This window comes from Oncorhynchus kisutch, unplaced genomic scaffold (genome assembly GCF_002021735.2).
Source record: "Oncorhynchus kisutch isolate 150728-3 unplaced genomic scaffold, Okis_V2 scaffold884, whole genome shotgun sequence".
NCBI lineage: Eukaryota > Metazoa > Chordata > Actinopteri > Salmoniformes > Salmonidae > Oncorhynchus > Oncorhynchus kisutch.
In genome coordinates, this window is record NW_022262829.1 from 5,465 (window position 1) to 32,570 (window position 27,106).

Sequence of the window (27,106 nt, forward strand, 5' to 3'; positions counted from 1 at the left end):
CATAAGGGAGACTAGACATCTTCCACCCCACTATCACTATCAGATTAGAGCCATAAGGGAGACTAGACATATTCTACCCCACTACCACTATTAGATTAGAACCATAAGGGAGACTAGACATCTACCACCCCACTACCACTATCAGATTAGAGCCATACGGGTTACTAGACATCTACCACCCAATTACCACTATCAGATTAGAGCCATAAGGGAGACTAGACATCTACCACCCCACTACCACTATCAGATTAGAGCCATAAAGGAGACTAGACATCTACCACCCCATTACCACAATCACATTAGAGTCATAAGGGAGCCTAGACATCTACCACCCAATTACCACTATCAGATTAGAGCCATAAGGGACAATAGACATCTACCATCCAATTACCACTATCAGATTAGAGCCATAAGGGAGACTAGACATCTTCCACTCCATTACCACTATCAGATTAGAGCCATAAGGGAGACTAGAAATCTACCAACCCACTACCACAATCAGATTAGAACCATAAGGGAGCCCAGACATCTACCAACCCACTACCACTATCAGATTAGAACCATAAGGGAGACTAGACATCTACAACCCCACTACCACTATCACATTTAGAGCCATAAGGGAGCCTAGACATCTACCACCCAATAACCACTATCAGATTAGAGCCCTAAAGCAGACTGGGCATATAACACTACCAGATTAGAGCCATAAGGGACACTAGACATCTACCACCCCATTACCACTATCAGATTAGAGCCACCAAGCAGACTAGGCATCTACCACTATCAGATTATAGCCAAAAGGGAGATTAGACATCCACTACCCCAGTATCACTATCAGATTAGAGCCATAAGGGAGACTAGACATCTACCACCGCATTACCACTATCAGATTAGAGCCAAATGGGAGACTAGACGTCTTCCACCCCGCTTCCACTATCAGAATAGAGCCATAAAGCAGACTAGACATCTACAACCCCACCACCACTATCAGATTAGAGCCATAAGGGAGACTAGACATATTCTACCCCACTACCACTATTAGATTAGAACCATAAGGGAGACTAGACATCTACCACCCCACTATCACTATCAGATTAGAGCCATAAAGCAGACTAGTCTTATACCACTATCAGATTAGAGCCATAAAGGAGACTAGAAATCTACCAACCCACTACCACTATCAGATTAGAACCATAAGGGAGCCTAGACATCTACCAACCCACTACCACAATCAGATTAGAACCATAAGGGAGCCCAGACATCTACCAACCCACTACCACTATCAGATTAGAACCATAAGGGAGACTAGACATCTACAACCCCACTACCACTATCACATTTAGAGCCATAAGGGAGCCTAGACATCTACCACCCAATAACCACTATCAGATTAGAGCCCTAAAGCAGACTGGGCATATAACACTACCAGATTAGAGCCATAAGGGACACTAGACATCTACCACCCCATTACCACTATCAGATTAGAGCCACCAAGCAGACTAGGCATCTACCACTATCAGATTATAGCCAAAAGGGAGATTAGACATCCACTACCCCAGTATCACTATCAGATTAGAGCCATAAGGGAGACTAGTCTTATACCACTATCAGATTAGAACCATACGGGAGCCTAGACATCTACCACCCAATTATCACTATCAGATTAGAGCCAAAGGGGAGACTAGACATCTACAACCCCACCACCACTATCAGATTAGAGCAATAAGGGAGACTAGACATATTCTACCCCACTACCACTATTAGATTAGAACCATAAGGGAGACTAGACATCTACCACCCCACTATCACTATCAGATTAGAGCCATAAAGCAGACTAGTCTTATACCACTATCAGATTAGAACCATACGGGAGCCTAGACATCTACCACCCAATTATCACTATCAGATTAGAGCCAAAGGGGAGACTAGACATCTACAACCCCACCACCACTATCAGATTAGAGCAATAAGGGAGACTAGACATATTCTACCCCACTACCACTATTAGATTAGAACCATAATGGAGACTAGACATCTACCACCCCACTATCACTATCAGATTAGAGCCATAAAGCAGACTAGGCTTATACCACTATCAGATTAGAGCCATAAAGGAGACTAGAAATCTACCAACCCATTACCACTATCACATTAGAGTCATAAGGGAGACTAGACATCTACAACCCTACTAACACTATCAGATTAGAACCATAAGGGAGACTAGACATCTTCCACCCCACTATCACTATCAGATTAGAGCCATAAGGGAGACTAGACATATTCTACCCCACTACCACTATTAGATTAGAACCATAAGGGAGACTAGACATCTACCACCCCACTACCACTATCAGATTAGAGCCATACGGGTTACTAGACATCTACCACCCAATTACCACTATCAGATTAGAGCCATAAGCTAGACTAGACATCTACCACCCCACTACCACTATCAGATTAGAGCCATAAAGGAGACTAGACATCTACCACCCCATTACCACAATCACATTAGAGTCATAAGGGAGCCTAGACATCTACCACCCAATTACCACTATCAGATTAGAGCCATAAGCTAGACTAGACATCTACCACCCCACTACCACTATCAGATTAGAGCAATAAGGGAGACTAGACATATTCTACCCCACTACCACTATTAGATTAGAACCATAAGGGAGACTAGACATCTACCACCCCACTATCACTATCAGATTAGAGCCATAAAGCAGACTAGTCTTATACCACTATCAGATTAGAACCATACGGGAGCCTAGACATCTACCACCCAATTATCACTATCAGATTAGAGCCAAAGGGGAGACTAGACATCTACAACCCCACCACCACTATCAGATTAGAGCAATAAGGGAGACTAGACATATTCTACCCCACTACCACTATTAGATTAGAACCATAATGGAGACTAGACATCTACCACCCCACTATCACTATCAGATTAGAGCCATAAAGCAGACTAGGCTTATACCACTATCAGATTAGAGCCATAAAGGAGACTAGAAATCTACCAACCCATTACCACTATCACATTAGAGTCATAAGGGAGACTAGACATCTACAACCCTACTAACACTATCAGATTAGAACCATAAGGGAGACTAGACATCTTCCACCCCACTATCACTATCAGATTAGAGCCATAAGGGAGACTAGACATATTCTACCCCACTACCACTATTAGATTAGAACCATAAGGGAGACTAGACATCTACCACCCCACTACCACTATCAGATTAGAGCCATACGGGTTACTAGACATCTACCACCCAATTACCACCATCAGATTAGAGCCATAAGCTAGACTAGACATCTACCACCCCACTACCACTATCAGATTAGAGCCATAAAGGAGACTAGACATCTACCACCCCATTACCACAATCACATTAGAGTCATAAGGGAGCCTAGACATCTACCACCCAATTACCACTATCAGATTAGAGCCATAAGGGACAATAGACATCTACCATCCAATTACCACTATCAGATTAGAGCCATAAGGGAGACTAGACATCTTCCACTCCATTACCACTATCAGATTAGAGCCATAAGGGAGACTAGAAATCTACCAACCCACTACCACAATCAGATTAGAACCATAAGGGAGCCCAGACATCTACCAACCCACTACCACTATCAGATTAGAACCATAAGGGAGACTAGACATCTACAACCCCACTACCACTATCACATTTAGAGCCATAAGGGAGCCTAGACATCTACCACCCAATAACCACTATCAGATTAGAGCCCTAAAGCAGACTGGGCATATAACACTACCAGATTAGAGCCATAAGGAACACTAGACATCTACCACCCCATTACCACTATCAGATTAGAGCCACCAAGCAGACTAGGCATCTACCACTATCAGATTATAGCCAAAAGGGAGATTAGACATCCACTACCCCAGTATCACTATCAGATTAGAGCCATAAGGGAGACTAGACATCTACCACCGCATTACCACTATCAGATTAGAGCCAAATGGGAGACTAGACGTCTTCCACCCCGCTTCCACTATCAGAATAGAGCCATAAAGCAGACTAGACATCTACAACCCCACCACCACTATCAGATTAGAGCCATAAGGGAGACTAGACATATTCTACCCCACTACCACTATTAGATTAGAACCATAAGGGAGACTAGACATCTACCACCCCACTATCACTATCAGATTAGAGCCATAAAGCAGACTAGTCTTATACCACTATCAGATTAGAGCCATAAAGGAGACTAGAAATCTACCAACCCACTACCACTATCAGATTAGAACCATAAGGGAGCCTAGACATCTACCAACCCACTACCACAATCAGATTAGAACCATAAGGGAGCCCAGACATCTACCAACCCACTACCACTATCAGATTAGAACCATAAGGGAGACTAGACATCTACAACCCCACTACCACTATCACATTTAGAGCCATAAGGGAGCCTAGACATCTACCACCCAATAACCACTATCAGATTAGAGCCCTAAAGCAGACTGGGCATATAACACTACCAGATTAGAGCCATAAGGGACACTAGACATCTACCACCCCATTACCACTATCAGATTAGAGCCACCAAGCAGACTAGGCATCTACCACTATCAGATTATAGCCAAAAGGGAGATTAGACATCCACTACCCCAGTATCACTATCAGATTAGAGCCATAAGGGAGACTAGTCTTATACCACTATCAGATTAGAACCATACGGGAGCCTAGACATCTACCACCCAATTATCACTATCAGATTAGAGCCAAAGGGGAGACTAGACATCTACAACCCCACCACCACTATCAGATTAGAGCAATAAGGGAGACTAGACATATTCTACCCCACTACCACTATTAGATTAGAACCATAAGGGAGACTAGACATCTACCACCCCACTATCACTATCAGATTAGAGCCATAAAGCAGACTAGTCTTATACCACTATCAGATTAGAACCATACGGGAGCCTAGACATCTACCACCCAATTATCACTATCAGATTAGAGCCAAAGGGGAGACTAGACATCTACAACCCCACCACCACTATCAGATTAGAGCAATAAGGGAGACTAGACATATTCTACCCCACTACCACTATTAGATTAGAACCATAAGGGAGACTAGACATCTACCACCCCACTATCACTATCAGATTAGAGCCATAAAGCAGACTAGGCTTATACCACTATCAGATTAGAGCCATAAAGGAGACTAGAAATCTACCAACCCATTACCACTATCACATTAGAGTCATAAGGGAGACTAGACATCTACAACCCTACTAACACTATCAGATTAGAACCATAAGGGAGACTAGACATCTTCCACCCCACTATCACTATCAGATTAGAGCCATAAGGGAGACTAGACATATTCTACCCCACTACCACTATTAGATTAGAACCATAAGGGAGACTAGACATCTACCACCCCACTACCACTATCAGATTAGAGCCATACGGGTTACTAGACATCTACCACCCAATTACCACTATCAGATTAGAGCCATAAGCTAGACTAGACATCTACCACCCCACTACCACTATCAGATTAGAGCCATAAAGGAGACTAGACATCTACCACCCCATTACCACAATCACATTAGAGTCATAAGGGAGCCTAGACATCTACCACCCAATTACCACTATCAGATTAGAGCCATAAGCTAGACTAGACATCTACCACCCCACTACCACTATCAGATTAGAGCAATAAGGGAGACTAGACATATTCTACCCCACTACCACTATTAGATTAGAACCATAAGGGAGACTAGACATCTACCACCCCACTATCACTATCAGATTAGAGCCATAAAGCAGACTAGTCTTATACCACTATCAGATTAGAACCATACGGGAGCCTAGACATCTACCACCCAATTATCACTATCAGATTAGAGCCAAAGGGGAGACTAGACATCTACAACCCCACCACCACTATCAGATTAGAGCAATAAGGGAGACTAGACATATTCTACCCCACTACCACTATTAGATTAGAACCATAAGGGAGACTAGACATCTACCACCCCACTATCACTATCAGATTAGAGCCATAAAGCAGACTAGGCTTATACCACTATCAGATTAGAGCCATAAAGGAGACTAGAAATCTACCAACCCATTACCACTATCACATTAGAGTCATAAGGGAGACTAGACATCTACAACCCTACTAACACTATCAGATTAGAACCATAAGGGAGACTAGACATCTTCCACCCCACTATCACTATCAGATTAGAGCCATAAGGGAGACTAGACATATTCTACCCCACTACCACTATTAGATTAGAACCATAAGGGAGACTAGACATCTACCACCCCACTACCACTATCAGATTAGAGCCATACGGGTTACTAGACATCTACCACCCAATTACCACTATCAGATTAGAGCCATAAGCTAGACTAGACATCTACCACCCCACTACCACTATCAGATTAGAGCCATAAAGGAGACTAGACATCTACCACCCCATTACCACAATCACATTAGAGTCATAAGGGAGCCTAGACATCTACCACCCAATTACCACTATCAGATTAGAGCCATAAGGGACAATAGACATCTACCATCCAATTACCACTATCAGATTAGAGCCATAAGGGAGACTAGACATCTTCCACTCCATTACCACTATCAGATTAGAGCCATAAGGGAGACTAGAAATCTACCAACCCACTACCACAATCAGATTAGAACCATAAGGGAGCCCAGACATCTACCAACCCACTACCACTATCAGATTAGAACCATAAGGGAGACTAGACATCTACAACCCCACTACCACTATCACATTTAGAGCCATAAGGGAGCCTAGACATCTACCACCCAATAACCACTATCAGATTAGAGCCCTAAAGCAGACTGGGCATATAACACTACCAGATTAGAGCCATAAGGAACACTAGACATCTACCACCCCATTACCACTATCAGATTAGAGCCACCAAGCAGACTAGGCATCTACCACTATCAGATTATAGCCAAAAGGGAGATTAGACATCCACTACCCCAGTATCACTATCAGATTAGAGCCATAAGGGAGACTAGACATCTACCACCGCATTACCACTATCAGATTAGAGCCAAATGGGAGACTAGACGTCTTCCACCCCGCTTCCACTATCAGAATAGAGCCATAAAGCAGACTAGACATCTACAACCCCACCACCACTATCAGATTAGAGCCATAAGGGAGACTAGACATATTCTACCCCACTACCACTATTAGATTAGAACCATAAGGGAGACTAGACATCTACCACCCCACTATCACTATCAGATTAGAGCCATAAAGCAGACTAGTCTTATACCACTATCAGATTAGAGCCATAAAGGAGACTAGAAATCTACCAACCCACTACCACTATCAGATTAGAACCATAAGGGAGCCTAGACATCTACCAACCCACTACCACAATCAGATTAGAACCATAAGGGAGCCCAGACATCTACCAACCCACTACCACTATCAGATTAGAACCATAAGGGAGACTAGACATCTACAACCCCACTACCACTATCACATTTAGAGCCATAAGGGAGCCTAGACATCTACCACCCAATAACCACTATCAGATTAGAGCCCTAAAGCAGACTGGGCATATAACACTACCAGATTAGAGCCATAAGGGACACTAGACATCTACCACCCCATTACCACTATCAGATTAGAGCCACCAAGCAGACTAGGCATCTACCACTATCAGATTATAGCCAAAAGGGAGATTAGACATCCACTACCCCAGTATCACTATCAGATTAGAGCCATAAGGGAGACTAGTCTTATACCACTATCAGATTAGAACCATACGGGAGCCTAGACATCTACCACCCAATTATCACTATCAGATTAGAGCCAAAGGGGAGACTAGACATCTACAACCCCACCACCACTATCAGATTAGAGCAATAAGGGAGACTAGACATATTCTACCCCACTACCACTATTAGATTAGAACCATAAGGGAGACTAGACATCTACCACCCCACTATCACTATCAGATTAGAGCCATAAAGCAGACTAGTCTTATACCACTATCAGATTAGAACCATACGGGAGCCTAGACATCTACCACCCAATTATCACTATCAGATTAGAGCCAAAGGGGAGACTAGACATCTACAACCCCACCACCACTATCAGATTAGAGCAATAAGGGAGACTAGACATATTCTACCCCACTACCACTATTAGATTAGAACCATAAGGGAGACTAGACATCTACCACCCCACTATCACTATCAGATTAGAACCATAAGCGAGCCTAGACATCTACCAACCCACTACCACTATCAGATTAGAACCATACGGGAGCCTAGACATCTACCACCCAATTACCACTATCAGATTAGAGCCAAAAGGGAGACTAGACATCTACAACCCCACCACCACTATCAGATTAGAGCCATAAGGGAGACTAGACATATTGTACCCCACTACCACTATTATATTAGAACCATAAGGGAGACTAGACATCTACAACCCCACCACCACTATCAGATTAGAGCCATAAGGGAGACTAGACATATTCTACCCCACTACCACTATTAGATTAGAACCATAAGGGAGACTAGACATCTACCACCCCATTACCACTATCAGATTAGAGCCATAAAGGAGCCTAGACATCTACCACCCCACTACCACTATCAGATTAGAGCCATCAAGTAGACTAGGCATCTACCACTATCAGATTATAGCCAAAAGGGAGATTAGACATCCACTACCCCACTACCACTATCAGATTAGAGCCATAAGGGAGACTAGACATCTACCACCCCATTACCACTATCAGATTAGAGCCAAATGGGAGACTAGACGTCTTCCACCCCACTTCCACTATCAGATTAGAGCCATAAAGCAGACTAGCCTTGTACCACTATCAGATTAGAGCCATAAAGGAAACTAGACATCTTCCAGATCTTAACATTGAAAGTCAAAATATATAAAAAATATTTAAATAAATAAAAAGAGTTCTTAACAGGGCGTGTTTTTTTTTACCCACGCAGGTGTCGTCTCCTTCAGACATGAGCTCGTCGTCAGAGCAGATGTTGAGCACGTTAACCAGCATCTCTGTCACTTTCTCGAAAGATGAGATCTGCTTTTTTCCATCTACGTAACATTGCAAAAATCTGAAACTTTCTGTCCAAAAATGATGCAGAAAAATTAATCCATGCTTTTGTCACTTCTAGGTTAGACTACTGCAATGCTCTATTTTCTGGCTACCCGGATAAAGCACTAAATAAACTTCAGTTAGTGCTAAATACGGCTGCTAGAATCCTGACTAGAACCAAAAAATGTGATCATATTACTCCAGTGCTAGCCTCTCTACACTGGCTTCCTGTCAAAGCAAGGGCTGATTTCAAGGTTTTACTGCTAACCTACAAAGCATTACATGGGCTTGCTCCTACCTATCTCTCTGATTTGGTCCTGCCGTACATACCTATACGTACGCTACGGTCACAAGACGCAGGCCTCCTAATTGTCCCTAGAATTTCTAAGCAAACAGCTGGAGGCAGGGCTTTCTCCTATAGAGCTCCATTTTTATGGAACGGTCTGCCTACCCATGTCAGAGACGCAAACTCGGTCTCAACCTTTAAGTCTTTACTGAAGACTCATCTCTTCAGTGGGTCATATGATTGAGTGTAGTCTGGCCCAGGAGTGGGAAGGTGAACGGAAAGGCTCTGGAGCAACGAACCGCCCTTGCTGTCTCTGCCTGGCCGGTTCCCCTCTTTCCACTGGGATTCTCTGCCTCTAACCCTATTACAGGTCACTGGCTTGTCACTGGCTTGCTGGGGCTCTCTCATGCCGTCCCTGGAGGGGGTGCGTCACCTGAGTGGGTTGATTCACTGTTGTGGTCATCCTGTCTGGGTTTGCGCCCCCCCTTGGGTTGTGCCGTGGCAGAGATCTTTGTGGGCTATACTCAGCCTTGTCTCAGGATGGTAAGTTGGTGGTTGAAGATATCCCTCTAGTGGTGTGGGGGCTGTGCTTTGGCAAAGTGGGTGGGGTTATATCCTTCCTGTTTGGCCCTGTCCGGGGGTGTCCTCGGATGGGGCCACAGTGTCTCCTGACCCCTCCTGTCTCAGCCTCCAGTATTTATGCTGCAGTAGTTTATGTGTCGGGGGGCTGGGGTCAGTTTGTTATATCTGGAGTACTTCTCCTGTCTATTCGGTGTCCTGTGTGAATCTAAGTGTGCGTTCTCTAATTCTCTCCTTCTCTCTTTCTTTCTCTCTCTCGGAGGACCTGAGCCCTAGGACCATGCCCCAGGACTACCTGACATGATGACTCCTTGCTGTCCCCAGTCCACCTGGCCATGCTGCTGTTCCAGTTTCAACTGACCTGAGCCATAGGACCATGCCCCAGGACTACCTGACATGATGACTCCTTGCTGTCCCCAGTCCACCTGGCCATGCTGCTGCTCCAGTTTCAACTTCCACCTGACTGTGCTGCTGCTCCAGTTTCAACTGTTCTGCCTTATTATTATTCGACAATGCTGGTCATTTATGAACATTTGAACATCTTGGCCATGTTCTGTTATAATCTCCACCCGGCACAGCCAGAAGAGGACTGGCCACCCCGCATAGCCTGGTTCCTCTCTAGGTTTCTTCCTAGGTATTGGCCTTTCTAGGGAGTTTTTCCTAGCCACCGTGCTTCTACACCTGCATTGCTTGCTGTTTGGGGTTTTAGGCTGGGTTTCTGTACAGCACTTTGAGATATCAGCTGATGTACGAAGGGCTATATAAATAAATGTGATTTGATTTGATTCCAGTCCATTACCACTATCAGATTAGAGCCATAAAGGAGACTAGAAATCTACCAACCCACTACCACTATCAGATTAGAACCATAACGGAGCCAAGACATCTACCAACCCACTACCACTATCAGATTAGAACCATAAGGGAGCCTAGACATCTACCACCCACTACCACTATCAGATTAGAACCATGTGGGAGACTAGACATCTACCACCCCATCACCACTATCACATTAGAGTCATAAGGGAGCCTAGACATCTACCACCCAATTACCACTATCAGATTAGAGCCATAAGGGATACTAGACATCTACCACCCCACTACCAATGTCAGATTAGAGCCATAAGGGAGACTAGACATCTACCACCCCACTACCACTATCAGAATAGAACCATAAGGGACAGTAGACATCTACCACTCCATTACCACAATCACATTAGAGTCATAAGGGAGCCTAGACATCTACCACCCCACTACCACTATCAGAATAGAACCATAAGGGACACTAGACATCTACCACGCCATTACCACAATCACATTAGAGTCATAAGGGAGCCTAGACATCTACCACCCAATTACCACAATCAGATTAGAGCCATAAGGGAGACTAGACATCTTCCAATCCATTACCACTATCAGATTAGAGCCATAGGGGATACTAGACATCTACCACCCTATTACCACTATCAGATTAGAGCCAAATGGGAGACTAGACATCTACCAACCCACTACCACTATCAGATTAGAACCATAAGGGAGCCCAGACATCTACCAACCCACTACCACTATCAGATTAGAACCATAAGGGAGACTAGACATCTACCACCCCATTACCACTATCACATTAGAGTCATAAGGGAGCCTCGACATCTACCACCCCATTACCACTATCAGATTAGAGCCAAATGGGAGACTAGACGTCTTCCACCCCACTGCCACTATCAGATTAGAGCCATAAAGCAGACTAGGTTTATACCACTATCAGATTAGAGCCATAAAGGAGACTAGACATCTTCCACTCCATTACCACTATCAGATTAGAGCCATAAGGGATAGTAGACATCTACCACCCCACTACCAATGTCAGATTAGAGCCATAAGGGAGCCTAGACATCTACCACCCCACTACCACTATCAGATTAGAACCATAAGGGACACTAGACATCTACCACCCCATTACCACAATCACATTAGAGTCATAAGGGAGCCTAGACATCTACCACCCAATTACCACTATCAGATTAGAGCCATAAGGGAGACTAGACATCTTCCACTCCATTACCACTATCAGATTAGAGCCATAAGGGAGACTAGAAATCTACCAACCCACTACCACAATCAGATTAGAACCATAAGGGAGCCCAGACATCTACCAACCCACTACCACTATCAGATTAGAACCATAAGGGAGACTAGACATGTACCACCCATTACCACTATCACATTAGAGTCATAAGGGAGCCTAGACATCTACCACCCAATTACCACTATCAGATTAGAGCCATAAGGGAGACTAAACATCTTCCACTCCATTACCACTATCAGATTAGAGCCATAAGGGAGACTAGAAATCTACCAACCCACTACCACAATCAAATTAGAACCATAAGGGAGCCTAGACATCTACCAACCCACTACCACTATCACATTAGAGTCGTAAGGGAGCCTAGAATCTACCACCCAATTACCACTATCAGATTAGAACCATAAGGGAGACTAGACATCTACTACCCCACTATCACTATCAGATTAGAGCCATAAGGGAGACTAGACATATTCTACCCCACTACCACTATTAGATTAGAACCATAAGGGAGATTAGACATCTACCACCCAATTACCACTATCAGATTAGAGCCATAAGGGAGACTAGACATCTACCACCCCACTACCACGATCAGATTAGAGCCGTCAAGCAGACTTGGCATCTACCACTATCAGATTATAGCCAAAAGGGAGACTAGAAATCCACTGTCCCACTACCACTATCATAGAGCCATAATGTAGACTAGACATCTACCACCCCACTAAACACTATCAGATTAGAGCCATGAGGGAGACTAGACATCTACCACTCCACTAACACTATCAGATTAGAGCCATAAGGGAGCTTAGACATCTACCACCCCACTACCACTATCAGATTAGAGCCATAAGGGAGTCTAGACATCTACCACCCCATTACCACTATCACATTAGAGTCATAAGGGATACTAGACATCTACCACCCCACTACCACTATCAGATAAGAGCCATAAGGGAGCCAATACATCTACCACCCCATTACCACTATCAGATAAGAGCCATAAGGGAGACTAGACATCTACCACCCCACTACCACTATAAGATTAGAGCCATAATGTAGACTAGACATCTACCACCCCACTAACCACTATCAGATTAGAACCACAAGGTAGCCTAGACATCTACCACCCCACTACCACTATCAGATTAGAGCCATAAAGGAGACTAGACATCTACCACCCCACTACCACTATCAGATTAGAGCCATAAGGGATACTAGACATCTACCACCCCACTACCACTGTCAGATTAGAGCCATAAGGGAGCCTAGACATCTACCACCCCACTACCACTATCAGATTAGAACCATAAGGTACACTAGACATCTACCACCCCATTACCACAATCACATTAGAGTCATAAGGGAGCCTAGACATCTACCACCCAATTACAACTATCAGATTAGAGCCATAAGGGAGACTAGACATCTTCCACTCCATTACCACTATCAGATTAGAGCCATAAGGGAGACTAGAAATCTACCAACCCACTACCACAATCAAATTAGAACCATAAGGGAGCCTAGACATCTACCAACCCACTACCACTATCACATTAGAGTCATAAGGGAGCCTAGACATCTACCACCCAATTACCACTATCAGATTAGAACCATAAGGGAGACTAGACATCTACCACCCCACTACCACTATCAGATTAGAGCCATAAAGCAGACTAGGCTTATACCAATGTCAGATTAGAGCCATAAAGGAGATTAGACATCTTCCACTCCATTACCACTATCAGATTAGAGCCATAAGGGAGACTAGAAATCTACCAACCCACTACCACTATCAGATTAGAACCATAAGGGAGCCTAGACATCTACCACCCCACTACCACTATCAGATTAGAGCCATAAGGGATACTAGGCATCTACCACCCCACTACCACTGTCAGATTAGAGCCATAAGGGAGCCTAGACATCTACCACCCCACTACCACTATCAGATTAGAACCATAATGTACACTAGACATCTACCACCCCATTACCACAATCACATTAGAGTCATAAGGGAGCCTAGACATCTTCCACCCAATTACAACTATCAGATTAGAGCCATAAGGGAGACTAGACATCTTCCACTCCATTACCACTATCAGATTAGAGCCATAAGGGAGACTAGAAATCTACCAACCCACTACCACTATCAGATTAGAGCCATAAGGGAGCCTAGACATCTACCACCCAATTACCACTATCAGATTAGAACCATAAGGGGGACTAGACATCTACCACCCCACTATCACTATCAGATTAGACCCATAAGGGAGACTAGACATATTCTACCCCACTACCACTATTAGATTAGAACCATAAGGGAGATTAGACATCTACCACCCAATTACCACTATCAGATTAGAGCCTTAAGGGAGACTAGACATCTACAACCCTACTACCACTATCAGATTAGAACCATAAGGGAGAATAGACATCTACCACCCCACTATCACTATCAGATTAGAGCCATAAGGGAGACTAGACCTATTCTACCCCACTACCACTATTAGATTAGAACCATAAGGGAGATTAGACATCTACCACCCAATTACCACAATCAGATTAGAGCCATAAGGGAGACTAGACATCTACCACCCCACTACCACTATCAGATTAGAGCCATAAAGGAGACTAGACATCTACCACCCCACTACCACTATCAGATTAGAGCCATAAGGGATACTAGACATCTACCACCCCACTACCACTGTCAGATTAGAGCCATAAGGGAGACTAGACATCTACCACCCCACTACCACTATCAGATTAGAACCATAAGGTACACTAGACATCTACCACCCCATTACCACAATCACATTAGAGTCATAAGGGAGCCTAGACATCTACCACCCAATTACAACTATCAGATTAGAGCCATAAGGGAGACTAGACATCTTCCACTCCATTACCACTATCAGATTAGAGCCATAAGGGAGACTGGAAATCTACCAACCCACTACCACTATCAGATTAGAGCCATAATGTAGACTAGACATCTACCACCGCCCTAAAAACTATCAGATTAGAGCCATAAGGGATACTAGACATCTACCACCCCACTACCACTGTCAGATTAGAGCCATAAGGGAGCCTAGACATCTACCACCCCACTACCACTATCAGATTAGAACCATAAGGTACACTAGACATCTACCACCCCATTACCACAATCACATTAGAGTCATAAGGGAGCCTCGACAACTACCACCACATTACCACTATCAGATTAGAGCCAAATGGGAGACTAGACGTCTTCCACCCCACTTCCACTATCAGATTAGAGCCATAAAGCAGACTAGGTTTATACCACTATCAGATTAGAGCCATAAGGAGACTAGACATCTTCCACTCCATTACCACTATCAGATTAGAGCCATAAGGGATACTAGACATCTACCACCGCACTACCACTATCAGATTAGAACCATAAGGGACACTAGACATCTACCACCCCATTACCACAATCACATTAGAGTCATAAGGGAGCCTAGACATCTACCACCCAATTAACACTATCAGATTAGAGCCATAAGGGAGACTAGACATCTTCCACTCCATTACCACTATCAGATTAGAGCCATAAGGGAGACTAGAAATCTACCAACCCACTACCACAATCAAATTAGAACCATAAGGGAGCCTAGACATCTACCAACCCACTACCACTATCACATTAGAGTCATAAGGGAGCCTAGACATCTACCACCCCACTACCACTATCAGATTAGAGCCATAAAGCAGACTAGGCTTATACCACTATCAGATTAGAGCCATAAAGGAGACTAGACATCTTCCACTCCATTACCACTAACAAGGTTATGAGTTCAAGCCCCACCAGGAGCAAGTATTCTTCTGAAGCCTCTGCCGGTCTATTTCTTGTCAAGAAAAGGAGCATTTACTCAATCCATTTAGGAGTACAATTCATCTGTAATGGGGATGTCATTGAGATGACAGGTCAGAGTGCAGGCAGAGATAGAATTCAAATTATTAGCCTTCTGTATCACCAGCTATGCAGGGTGGCAAGACTCCTCGAAATTCCAAGCAGATGGTTGTTTGCGAAGTGAGTTGGTGTTTGGCAGAGAAAATAATCACCTAACGTGGGGCTCGAACACAGACCCTGAGATTAAGAGTCTCTGCTCTACGACTGAGCTAGCCAGGTACCTCTATATTATTTTTGACTTTTTCGAAAATAGTACATCCAGTTTCTGATAAATATGGTGATCAGTGAGTGTTGTTGATGGATCTGTGGTGCAATCTGTTAGCGTGTTGTACTTATACAGCAGAATACAGCAATTAGATGACAAGGTTATGAGTTCAAGCCCCACCAGGAGCAAGTTCTTCTTGAAGCCTCTGCCTGTCTATTTTGTCAAGAAAAGGAGCATTTACTCAATCCATTTAGGAGTACAATTCATCTGTAATGGGGATGTCATTGAGATGACAGGTCAGAGTGCAGGCAGAGATAGAATTCAAATTCTTAGCCTTCTGTATCACCAGCTATGCAGGGTGGCAAGACTCCTCAAAATTCCAAGCCGATGGTTGTTTGCGAAGAAGTGAGTTGGTGTTTCGGCAGAGAAAATAATCACCTAACGTGGGGCTCGAACACACAACCTGAGATTAAGAGTCTCATGCTCTACCGACTGAGCTAGCCAGGTACCTCTATATTATTTTTGACTTTTTCGAAAATAGTACATTCCAGTTTCTGATAAATATGGTGATCAGTGAGTGTTGTTGATGGATCTGTGGTGCAATCTGTTAGCGTGTTGTACTTATACAGCAGAATACAGCAATTAGATGACAAGGTTATGAGTTCAAGCCCCACCAGGAGAAGTATTCTTCTTGAAGCCTCTGCCTGTCTATTTCTTGTCAAGAAAAGGAGCATTTACTCAATCATTTAGGAGTACAATTATCTGTAATAGGGATGTCATTGAGATGACAGGTCAGAGTGCAGGCAGAGATAGAATTCAAATTCTTAGCCTTCTGTATCACCAGCTATGCAGGGTGGCAAGCCTGCTCAAAATTCCAAGCGGATGGTTGTTGCGAAGTGAGTTGGTGTTCGGCAGAGAAAATAATCACCTAACGTGGGGCTCGAACCCACGACCTGAGATTAAGAGTCTCATGCTCTACCGACTGAGCTAGCCAGGTACCTCTATATTATTTTGACTTTTCGAAAATAGTACATTCCAGTTTCTGATAAATATGGTGATCAGTGAGTGTTGTTGATGGATGCTGTGGTGCAATCTGTTAGCGTGTTGTACTTATACAGCAGAATACAGCAATTAGATGACAAGGTTATGAGTTCAAGCCCCACCAGGAGCAAGTATTCTTCTTGAAGCCTCTGCCTGTCTATTCTTGTCAAGAAAAGGAGCATTTACTCAATCCATTTAGGAGAGTACAATTCATCTGTAATAGGGATGTCATTGAGATGACAGGTCAGAGTGCAGGCAGAGATAGAATTCAAATTCTTAGCCTTCTGTATCACCAGCTATGCAGGGTGGCAAGACTCCTCAAAATTCCAAGCGGATGGTTGTTTGCGAAGTGAGTTGGTGTTTCGGCAGAGAAAATAATCACCTACGTGGGGCTCGAACCCACGACCCTGAGATTAAGAGTCTCATGCTCTACCGACTGAGCTAGCCAGGTACCTCTATATTATTTTGACTTTTCGAAAATAGTACATTCCAGTTCTGATAAATATGGTGATCAGTGAGTGTTGTTGATGGATCTGTGGTGCAATCTGTTAGCGTGTTGTACTTATACAGCAGAATACAGCAATTAGATGACAAGGTTATGAGTTCAACCCACCAGGAGCAAGTATTCTTCTTGAAGCCTCTGCCTGTCTATTTCTTGTCAAGAAAAGGAGCATTTACTCAATCCATTTAGGAGTACAATTCATCTGTAATAGGGATGTCATTGAGATGACAGGTCAGAGTGCAGGCAGAGATAGAATTCAAATTATTAGCCTTCTGTATCACCAGCTATGCAGGGTGGCAAGACCTCTCAAATTCCAAGCAGATGGTTGTTTGCGAAGTGAGTTGGTGTTTCGGCAGAGAAAAATAATCACCTAACGTGGGGCTCGAACCCACGACCCTGAGATTAAGAGTCTCATGCTCTACCGACTGAGCTAGCCAGGTATCTCTATATTATTTTGACTTTTTCGAAAATAGTACATTCCAGTTTCTGATAAATATGGTGATCAGTGAGTGTTGTTGATGGATCCTGTGGTGCAATCTGTTAGCGTGTTGTACTTATACAGCAGAATACAGCAATTAGATGACAAGGTTATGAGTTCAAGCCCCACCAGGAGCAAGTATTCTTCTTGAAGTCTCTGCCTGTCTATTTCTTGTCAAGAAAAGGAGCATTTACTCAATCCATTTAGGAGTACAATCATCTGTAATGGGGATGTCATTGAGATGACAGGTCAGAGTGCAGGCAGAGATAGAATTCAAATTCTTAGCCTTCTGTATCACCAGCTATGCAGGGTGGCAAGCCTGCTCGAAATTCCAAGCGGATGGTTGTTTGCGAAGTGAGTTGGTGTTTCGGCAGAGAAAATAATCACCTAACGTGGGGCTCGAACCACGACCCTGAGATTAAGAGTCTCATGCTCTACCGACTGAGCTAGCAGGTACCTCTATATTATTTTTGACTTTTTCGAAAATAGTACATTCCAGTTTCTGATAAATATGGTGATCAGTGAGTGTTGTTGATGGATCATGTGGTGCAATCTGTTAGCGTGTTGTACTTATACAGCAGTATACAGCAATTAGATGACAAGGTTATGAGTTCAAGCCCCACCAGGAGCAAGTATTCTTCTTGAAGCCTCTGCCTGTCTATTTCTTGTCAAGAAAAGGAGCATTTACTCAATCCATTTAGGAGTACAATTCATCTGTAATAGGGATGTCATTGAGATGACAGGTCAGAGTGCAGGCAGAGAGATAGAATTCAAATTCTTAGCCTTCTGTATCACCAGCTATGCAGGGTGGCAAGCCTGCTCAAAATTCCAAGCGGATGGTTGTTGCGAAGTGAGTTGGTGTTTCGGCAGAGAAAATAATCACCTAACGTGGGGCTCGAACCCACGACCCTGAGATTAAGAGTCTCATGCTCTACCGACTGAGCTAGCCAGGTACCTCTATATTATTTTTGACTTTTTCGAAAATAGTACATTCCAGTTTCTGATAAATATGGTGATCAGTGAGTGTTGTTGATGGATCATGTGGTGCAATCTGTTAGCGTGTTGTACTTATACAGCAGAATACAGCAATTAGATGACAAGGTTATGAGTTCAAGCCCCACCAGGAGCAAGTATTCTTCTTGAAGTCCTCTGCCTGTCTATTTCTTGTCAAGAAAAGGAGCATTTACTCAATCCATTTAGGAGTACAATTCATCTGTAATAGGGATGTCATTGAGATGACAGGTCAGAGTGCAGGCAGAGATAGAATTCAAATCTTAGCCTTCTGTATCACCAGCTATGCAGGGTGGCAAGACTCCTCAAATTCCAAGCCGATGGTTGTTTGCGAAGTGAGTTGGTGTTTCGGCAGAGAAAATAATAACCTAACGTGGGGCTCGAACACACAACCCTGAGATTAAGAGTCTCATGCTCTACCGACTGAGCTAGCAGGTAGCAAGGTACCTCTATTATTTTTTTGACTTTTTCGAAAATAGTACATTCCAGTTTCTGATAAATATGGTGATCAGTGAGTGTTGTTGATGGATCATGTGGTGCAATCTGTTAGCGTGTTGTACTTATACAGCAGAATACAGCAATTAGATGACAAGGTTATGAGTTCAAGCCCCCACCAGGAGCAAGTATTCTTCTTGAAGCCTCTGCCTGTCTATTTCTTGTCAAGAAAAGGAGCATTTACTCAATCCATTTAGGAGTACAATTCATCTGTAATGGGGATGTCATTGAGATGACAGGTCAGAGTGCAGGCAGAGATAGAATTCAAATTCTTAGCCTTCTGTATCACCAGCTATGCAGGGTGGCAAGCTGCTCGAAATTCAAGCGGATGGTTGTTTGCGAAGTGAGTTGGTGTTTCGGCAGAGAAAATAATCACCTAACGTGGGGCTCGAACCCACGACCCTGAGATTAAGAGTCTCATGCTCTACCACTGAGCTAGCCAGGTACTCTATATTATTATTGACTTTTTCGAAAATAGTACATTCCAGTTTCTGATAAATATGGTGATCAGTGAGTGTTGTTGATGGATGCTGTGGTGCAATCTGTTAGCGTGTTGTACTTATACAGCAGTATACAGCAATTAGATGACAAGGTTATGAGTTCAAGCCCCACCAGGAGCAAGTATTCTTCTTGAAGCCTCTGCCTGTCTATTTTTGTCAGAAAAGGAGCATTTACTCAATCCATTTAGGAGTACAATTAATCTGTAATAGGGATGTCATTGAGATGACAGGTCAGAGTGCAGGCAGAGATAGAATTCAAATTATTAGCCTTCTGTATCACCAGCTATGCAGGGTGGCAAGACTCCTCAAAATTCCAAGCAGATGGTTGTTTGCGAAGTGAGTTGGTGTTTCGGCAGAGAAATAATCACCTAACGTGGGGCTCGAACCCACGACCTGAGATTAAGAGTCTCATGCTCTACCGACTGAGCTAGCAGGTACCTCTATATTATTTTGACTTTTCGAAAATAGTACATTCCAGTTTCTGATAAATATGGTGATCAGTGAGTGTTGTTGATGGATCATGTGGTGCAATCTGTTAGCGTGTTGTACTATATACAGCAGAATACAGCAATTAGATGACAAGGTTATGAGTTCAAGCCCCACCAGGAGCAAGTATTCTTCTTGAAGTCTGCCTGTCTATTTCTTGTCAAGAAAAGGAGCATTTACTCAATCCATTTAGGAGTACAATTAATCTGTAATAGGGATGTCATTGAGATGACAGGTCAGAGTGCAGGCAGAGATAGAATTCAAATTATTAGCCTTCTGTATCACCAGCTATGCAGGGTGGCAAGACTCCTCAAATTCCAAGCCGATGGTTGTTTGCGAAGTGAGTTGGTGTTTCGGCAGAGAAAATAATCACCTAACGTGGGGCTCGAACACACGACCCTGAGATTAAGAGTCTCATGCTCTACCGACTGAGCTAGCAAGGTACCTCTATATTATTTTTGACTTTTTCGAAATAGTACATTCCAGTTTCTGATAAATATGGTGATCAGTGAGTGTTGTTGGGATCATGTGGTGCAATCTGTTAGCGTGTTGTACTTATACAGCAGAATACAGCAATTAGATGACAAGGTTATGAGTTCAAGCCCCACCAGGAGCAAGTATTCTTCTTGAAGCCTCTGCCTGTCTATTTCTTGTCAAGAAAAGGAGCATTTACTCAATCCATTTAGGAGTACAATTATCTGTAATGGGATGTCATTGAGATGACAGGTCAGAGTGCAGGCAGAGATAGAATTCAAATTCTTAGCCTTCTGTATCACCAGCTATGCAGGGTGGCAAGCCTGCTCGAAATTCCAAGGGATGGTTGTTTGCGAAGTGAGTGAGTTGTGTTTCGGCAGAGAAAATAATCACCTAACGTGGGGCTCGAACCACGACCTGAGATTAAGAGTCTCATGCTCTACCGACTGAGCTAGCAGGTACCTCTATATTATTTTGACTTTTTCGAAATAGTACATTCCAGTTTCTGATAAATATGGTGATCAGTGAGTGTTGTTGATGGATGCTGTGGTGCAATCTGTTAGCGTGTTGTACTTATACAGCAGTATACAGCAATTAGATGACAAGGTTATGAGTTCAAGCCCCACCAGGAGCAAGTATCTTCTTGAAGCCTCTGCCTGTCTATTTCTTGTCAAGAAAAGGAGCATTTACTCAATCCATTTAGGAGTACAATTCATCTGTAATAGGGATGTCATTGAGATGACAGGTCAGAGTGCAGGCAGAGATAGAATTCAAATTATTAGCCTTCTGTATCACCAGCTATGCAGGGTGGCAAGACTCCTCAAAATTCCAAGCAGATGGTTGTTTGCGAAGTGAGTTGGTGTTCGGCAGAGAAAATAATCACCTAACGTGGGGCTCGAACCACGACCCTGAGATGATAAGAGTCTCATGCTCTACCGACTGAGCTAGCCAGGTATCTCTATATTATTTTTGACTTTTCGAAAATAGTACATTCCAGTTTCTGATAAATATGGTGATCAGTGAGTGTTGTTGATGGATCATGTGGTGCAATCTGTTAGCGTGTTGTACTTATACAGCAGAATACAGCAATTAGATGACAAGGTTATGAGTTCAAGCCCCACCAGGAGCAAGTATTCTTCTTGAAGTCTCTGCCTGTCTATTTCTTGTCAAGAAAAGGAGCATTTACTCAAAACATTTAGGAGTACAATTAATCTGTAATAGGGATGTCATTGAGATGACAGGTCAGAGTGCAGGCAGAGATAGAATTCAAATTATTAGCCTTCTGTATCACCAGCTATGCAGGGTGGCAAGACTCCTCAAAATTCCAAGCAGATGGTTGTTTGCGAAGTGAGTTGGTGTTTCGGCAGAGAAAATAATCACCTAACGTGGGGCTCGAACCCACGACCCTGAGATTAAGAGTCTCATGCTCTACCGACTGAGCTAGCCAGGTACCTCTATATTATTTTTGACTTTTTCGAAAATAGTACATTCCAGTTTGATAAATATGGTGATCGTGAGTGTTGTTGATGGATGCTGTGGTGCAATCTGTTAGCGTTGTTGTACTTATACAGCAGAATACAGCAATTAGATGACAAGGTTATGAGTTCAAGCCCACCAGGAGCAAGTATTCTTCTTGAAGCCTCTGCCTGTCTATTTCTTGTCAAGAAAAGGAGCATTTACTCAATCCATTTAGGAGTACAATTCATCTGTAATGGGGATGTCATTGAGATGACAGGTCAGAGTGCAGGCAGAGATAGAATTCAAATTCTTAGCCTTCTGTATCACCAGCTATGCAGGGTGGCAAGCCTGCTCGAATTCCAGCGGATGGTTGTTTGCGAAGTGAGTTGGTGTTTCGGCAGAGAAAATATATCACCTAACGTGGGGCTCGAACCACGACCCTGAGATTAAGAGTCTCATGCTCTACCGACTGAGCTAGCCAGGTACCTCTATATATTTTTGACTTTTCGAAAATAGTACATTCCAGTTTCTGATAAATATGGTGATCAGTGAGTGTTGTTGATGGATCCTGTGGTGCAATCTGTTAGCGTGTTGTACTTATACAGCAGAATACAGCAATTAGATGACAAGGTTATGAGTTCAAGCCCCACCAGGAGCAAGTATTCTTCTTGAAGCCTCTGCCTGTCTATTTCTTGTCAAGAAAGGAGCATTTACTCAAAACATTTAGGAGTACAATTCATCTGTAATAGGGATGTCATTGAGATGACAGGTCAGAGTGCAGGCAGAGATAGAATTCAAATTCTTAGCCTTCTGTATCACCAGCTATGCAGGGTGGCAAGACTCCTCAAAATTCCAAGCCGATGGTTGTTTGCGAAGTGAGTTGGTGTTGTCGGCAGAGAAAATAATCACCTAACGTGGGGCTCGAACCCACAACCTGAGATTAAGAGTCTCATGCTCTACCGACTGAGCTAGCCAGGTACCTCTATATTATTTTGACTTTTTCGAAAATAGTACATTCCAGTTTCTGATAAATATGGTGATCAGTGAGTGTTGTTGATGGATCATGTGGTGTGCAATCTGTTAGCGTGTTGTACTATACAGCAGAATACAGCAATTAGATGACAAGGTTATGAGTTCAAGCCCCACCAGGAGCAAGTATTCTTCTTGAAGCCTCTGCCTGTCTATTTCTTGTCAAGAAAAGGAGCATTTACTCAATCCATTTAGGAGTACAATTCATCTGTAATAGGGATGTCATTGAGATGACAGGTCAGAGTGCAGGCAGAGATAGAATTCAAATTATTAGCCTTCTGTATCACCAGCTATGCAGGGTGGCAAGACTCCTCAAATTCCAAGCCGATGGTTGTTTGCGAAGTGAGTTGGTGTTTCGGCAGAGAAAACTCAATCACCTAACGTGGGGCTCGAACCCAGACCCTGAGATTCAAGAGTCATCATGCTCTACGACTGAGCTAGCCAGGTATCTCTATATTATTTGTGACTTTTTCGAAAATAGTACATTCCAGTTTCTGATAATATGGTGATCAGTGAGTGTGTTGATGGATGCTGTGGTGCAATCTGTTAGCGTGTTGTACTTATACAGCAGATACAGCAATTAGATGACAAGGTTATAGTTCAAGCCCCACAGGAGCACGTATTCTTCTTGAAGCTCTCTGCCTGTCTATTTCTTGTCAAGAAAGGAGCATTTACTCAATCAATTTAGGAGTACAATTCATCTGTAATGGGGATGTCATTGAGATGACAGGTCGAGTGCAGGCAGAGATAGAATTCAAATTCTTAGCTCTGTATCACAGCTATGCAGGGTGGCAAGACTCTCCAAATTCCAAGCAGATGGTTGTTTGCGAAGTGAGTTGGTGTTTCGGCAGAGAAAATAATCACCTAACGTGGGGCTCGAACCCACGACCCTGAGATTAAGAGTCTCATGCTCTACCGACTGAGCTAGCCAGGTACCTCTATATTATTTTGACTTTTTCGAAAATAGTACATTCCAGTTCTGATAAATATGGTGATCAGTGAGTGTTGTTGATGGATGTGTGGTGCAATCTGTTAGCGTGTTGTACTTATACAGCAGATACAGCAATTAGATGACAAGGTTATGAGTTCAAGCCCCACCAGGAGCAAGTATTCTTCTTGAAGCCTCTGCCTGTCTATTTCTTGTCAAGAAAAGGAGCATTTACTCAATCCATTTAGGAGTACAATTCATCTGTAATGGGGATGTCATTGAGATGACAGGTCAGAGTGCAGGCAGAGATAGAATTCAAATTCTTAGCCTTCTGTATCACCAGCTATGCAGGGTGGCAAGACTGCTCGAAATTCCAAGCGGATGGTTGTTTGCGAAGTGAGTTGGTGTTTCGGCAGAGAAAATAATCACCTAACGTGGGGCTCGAACCCACGACCCTGAGATAAGAGTCTCATGCTCTACCAACTGAGCTAGCCAGGTATCTCTATATTATTTTTGACTTTTTCGAAAATAGTACATTCCAAGTTTCTGATAAATATGGTGATCAGTGAGTGTTGTTGATGGATCCTGTGGTGCAATCTGTTAGCGTGTTGTACTTATACAGCAGAATACAGCAATTAGATGACAAGGTTATGAGTTCAAGCCCCACCAGGAGCAAGTCTTCTCTTGAAGCCTCTGCCGGTCTATTTCTTGTCAAGAAAAGGAGCATTTACTCAATCCATTTAGGAGTACAATTCATCTGTAATAGGGATGTCATTGAGATGACAGGTCAAGAGTGCAGGCAGAGATAGAATTCAAATTATTAGCCTTCTGTATCACCAGCTATGCCGGGTGGCAAGACTCCTCAAAATTCCAAGCAGATGGTTGTTTGCGAAGTGAGTTGGTGTTTCGGCAGAGAAAATAATCACCTAACGTGGGGCTCGAACCCACGACCCTGAGATTAAGAGTCTCATGCTCTACCGACTGAGCTAGCCAGGTATCTCTATATTATTTTTGACTTTTTCGAAAATAGTACATTCCAGTTTCTGATAAATATGGTGATCAGTGAGTGTTGTTGATGGATCATGTGGTGGTGCAATCTGTTAGCGTGTTGTACTTATACAGCAGAATACAGCAATTAGATGACAAGGTTATGAGTTCAAGCCCCACCAGGAGCAAGTATTCTTCTTGAAGCCTCTGCCTGTCTATTTCTTGTCAAGAAAAGGAGATTTACTCAATCCATTTAGGAGTACAATTAATCTGTAATAGGGATGTCATTGAGATGACAGGTCAGAGTGCAGGCAGAGATAGAATTCAAATTCTTAGCCTTCTGTATCACCAGCTATGCAGGGTGGCAAGACTCCTCAAAATTCCAAGCGGATGGTTGTTTGCGAAGTGAGTTGGTGTTTCGGCAGAGAAAATAATCACCTAACGTGGGGCTCGAACCACGACCCTGAGATTAAGAGTCTCATGCTCTACCGACTGAGCTAGCCAGGTACCTCTATATTATTTTTGACTTTTTCGAAAATAGTACATTCCAGTTTCTGATAAATATGGTGATCAGTGAGTGTTGTTGATGGATGCTGTGGTGCAATCTGTTAGCGTGTTGTACTTATACAGCAGAATACAGCAATTAGATGACAAGGTTATGAGTTCAAGCCCCACCAGGAGCAAGTAGTATTCTTCTTGAAGCCTCTGCCTGTCTATTTCTTGTCAAGAAAAGGAGCATTTACTCAATCCATTTAGGAGTACAATTCATCTGTAATGGGGATGTCATTGAGATGACAGGTCAGAGTGCAGGCAGAGATAGAATTCAAATTCTTAGCCTTCTGTATCACCAGCTATGCAGGGTGGCAAGCCTGCTCGAAATTCCAAGCGGATGGTTGTTTGCGAAGTGAGTTGGTTTCGGCAGAGAAAATAATCACCTAACGTGGGGCTCGAACCCACGACCCTGAGATTAAGAGTCTCATGCTCTACCGACTGAGCTAGCAGGTACTCTATATATTTTTGACTTTTTCGAAAATAGTACATTCCAGTTTATGAATAATATGGTGATCAGTGAGTGTTGTTGATGGATCTGTGGTGCAATCTGTTAGCGTGGTTGTACTTATACAGCAGAATACAGCAATTAGATGACAGGGTACGAAGGGCTATATAAATAAATTTGATTTGATTTGATTTTGATTTAGTGGTAATGGGGTAGTGGATGTCTAGTCTCCCTTATGGCTCTAATCTGATAGTGGTAGTGGGGTGGTAGATGTCTAGGCTCCCTTATGGCTCTAATCTGATAGTGGTAGTGGGTTGGTAGATGTCTGGGCTCCCTTATGGTTCTAATCTGATTGTGGTAGTGGGTTGGTAGATTTCTAGTCCCCCTTATGGCTCTAATCTGATAGTGGTAATGGAGTGGAAGATGTCTAGTCTCCCTTATGGCTCTAATCTGATAGTGGTAATTGGGTGGTAGATGTCTAGTGTCC

The 27,106-nt window shown here is 43.3% G+C and overlaps 16 non-coding genes across 16 annotated transcripts; all 16 read right to left on the reverse strand.

Annotated features, from left to right (window-relative positions):
* Positions 1 to 16,668: 16,668 nt before the first annotated feature.
* On the reverse strand, positions 16,669 to 16,740 carry trnak-cuu (transfer RNA lysine (anticodon CUU)). The gene has a single exon. It is a non-coding gene; the product is annotated as a tRNA-Lys (tRNA).
* A 418-nt stretch (positions 16,741 to 17,158) lies between these two features.
* On the reverse strand, positions 17,159 to 17,230 carry trnak-cuu (transfer RNA lysine (anticodon CUU)). Its single transcript has one exon. It is a non-coding gene; the product is annotated as a tRNA-Lys (tRNA).
* A 423-nt stretch (positions 17,231 to 17,653) lies between these two features.
* On the reverse strand, positions 17,654 to 17,725 carry trnak-cuu (transfer RNA lysine (anticodon CUU)). The gene has a single exon. It is a non-coding gene; the product is annotated as a tRNA-Lys (tRNA).
* Positions 17,726 to 18,143: 418 nt separating this feature from the next.
* Positions 18,144 to 18,216, reverse strand: trnak-cuu (transfer RNA lysine (anticodon CUU)). The gene has a single exon. It is a non-coding gene; the product is annotated as a tRNA-Lys (tRNA).
* Positions 18,217 to 19,134: 918 nt separating this feature from the next.
* trnak-cuu (transfer RNA lysine (anticodon CUU)) lies at positions 19,135 to 19,207 on the reverse strand. Its single transcript has one exon. It is a non-coding gene; the product is annotated as a tRNA-Lys (tRNA).
* Positions 19,208 to 20,133: 926 nt separating this feature from the next.
* On the reverse strand, positions 20,134 to 20,205 carry trnak-cuu (transfer RNA lysine (anticodon CUU)). The gene has a single exon. It is a non-coding gene; the product is annotated as a tRNA-Lys (tRNA).
* A 420-nt stretch (positions 20,206 to 20,625) lies between these two features.
* Positions 20,626 to 20,696, reverse strand: trnak-cuu (transfer RNA lysine (anticodon CUU)). Its single transcript has one exon. It is a non-coding gene; the product is annotated as a tRNA-Lys (tRNA).
* Positions 20,697 to 21,116: 420 nt separating this feature from the next.
* Positions 21,117 to 21,189, reverse strand: trnak-cuu (transfer RNA lysine (anticodon CUU)). Its single transcript has one exon. It is a non-coding gene; the product is annotated as a tRNA-Lys (tRNA).
* Positions 21,190 to 22,100: 911 nt separating this feature from the next.
* trnak-cuu (transfer RNA lysine (anticodon CUU)) lies at positions 22,101 to 22,174 on the reverse strand. Its single transcript has one exon. It is a non-coding gene; the product is annotated as a tRNA-Lys (tRNA).
* Positions 22,175 to 22,597: 423 nt separating this feature from the next.
* trnak-cuu (transfer RNA lysine (anticodon CUU)) lies at positions 22,598 to 22,670 on the reverse strand. The gene has a single exon. It is a non-coding gene; the product is annotated as a tRNA-Lys (tRNA).
* A 420-nt stretch (positions 22,671 to 23,090) lies between these two features.
* Positions 23,091 to 23,162, reverse strand: trnak-cuu (transfer RNA lysine (anticodon CUU)). The gene has a single exon. It is a non-coding gene; the product is annotated as a tRNA-Lys (tRNA).
* Positions 23,163 to 23,584: 422 nt separating this feature from the next.
* Positions 23,585 to 23,656, reverse strand: trnak-cuu (transfer RNA lysine (anticodon CUU)). The gene has a single exon. It is a non-coding gene; the product is annotated as a tRNA-Lys (tRNA).
* Positions 23,657 to 24,568: 912 nt separating this feature from the next.
* trnak-cuu (transfer RNA lysine (anticodon CUU)) lies at positions 24,569 to 24,641 on the reverse strand. The gene has a single exon. It is a non-coding gene; the product is annotated as a tRNA-Lys (tRNA).
* A 917-nt stretch (positions 24,642 to 25,558) lies between these two features.
* Positions 25,559 to 25,631, reverse strand: trnak-cuu (transfer RNA lysine (anticodon CUU)). Its single transcript has one exon. It is a non-coding gene; the product is annotated as a tRNA-Lys (tRNA).
* A 426-nt stretch (positions 25,632 to 26,057) lies between these two features.
* Positions 26,058 to 26,129, reverse strand: trnak-cuu (transfer RNA lysine (anticodon CUU)). Its single transcript has one exon. It is a non-coding gene; the product is annotated as a tRNA-Lys (tRNA).
* A 425-nt stretch (positions 26,130 to 26,554) lies between these two features.
* Positions 26,555 to 26,626, reverse strand: trnak-cuu (transfer RNA lysine (anticodon CUU)). Its single transcript has one exon. It is a non-coding gene; the product is annotated as a tRNA-Lys (tRNA).
* Between the last annotated feature and the right edge of the window lie 480 nt (positions 26,627 to 27,106).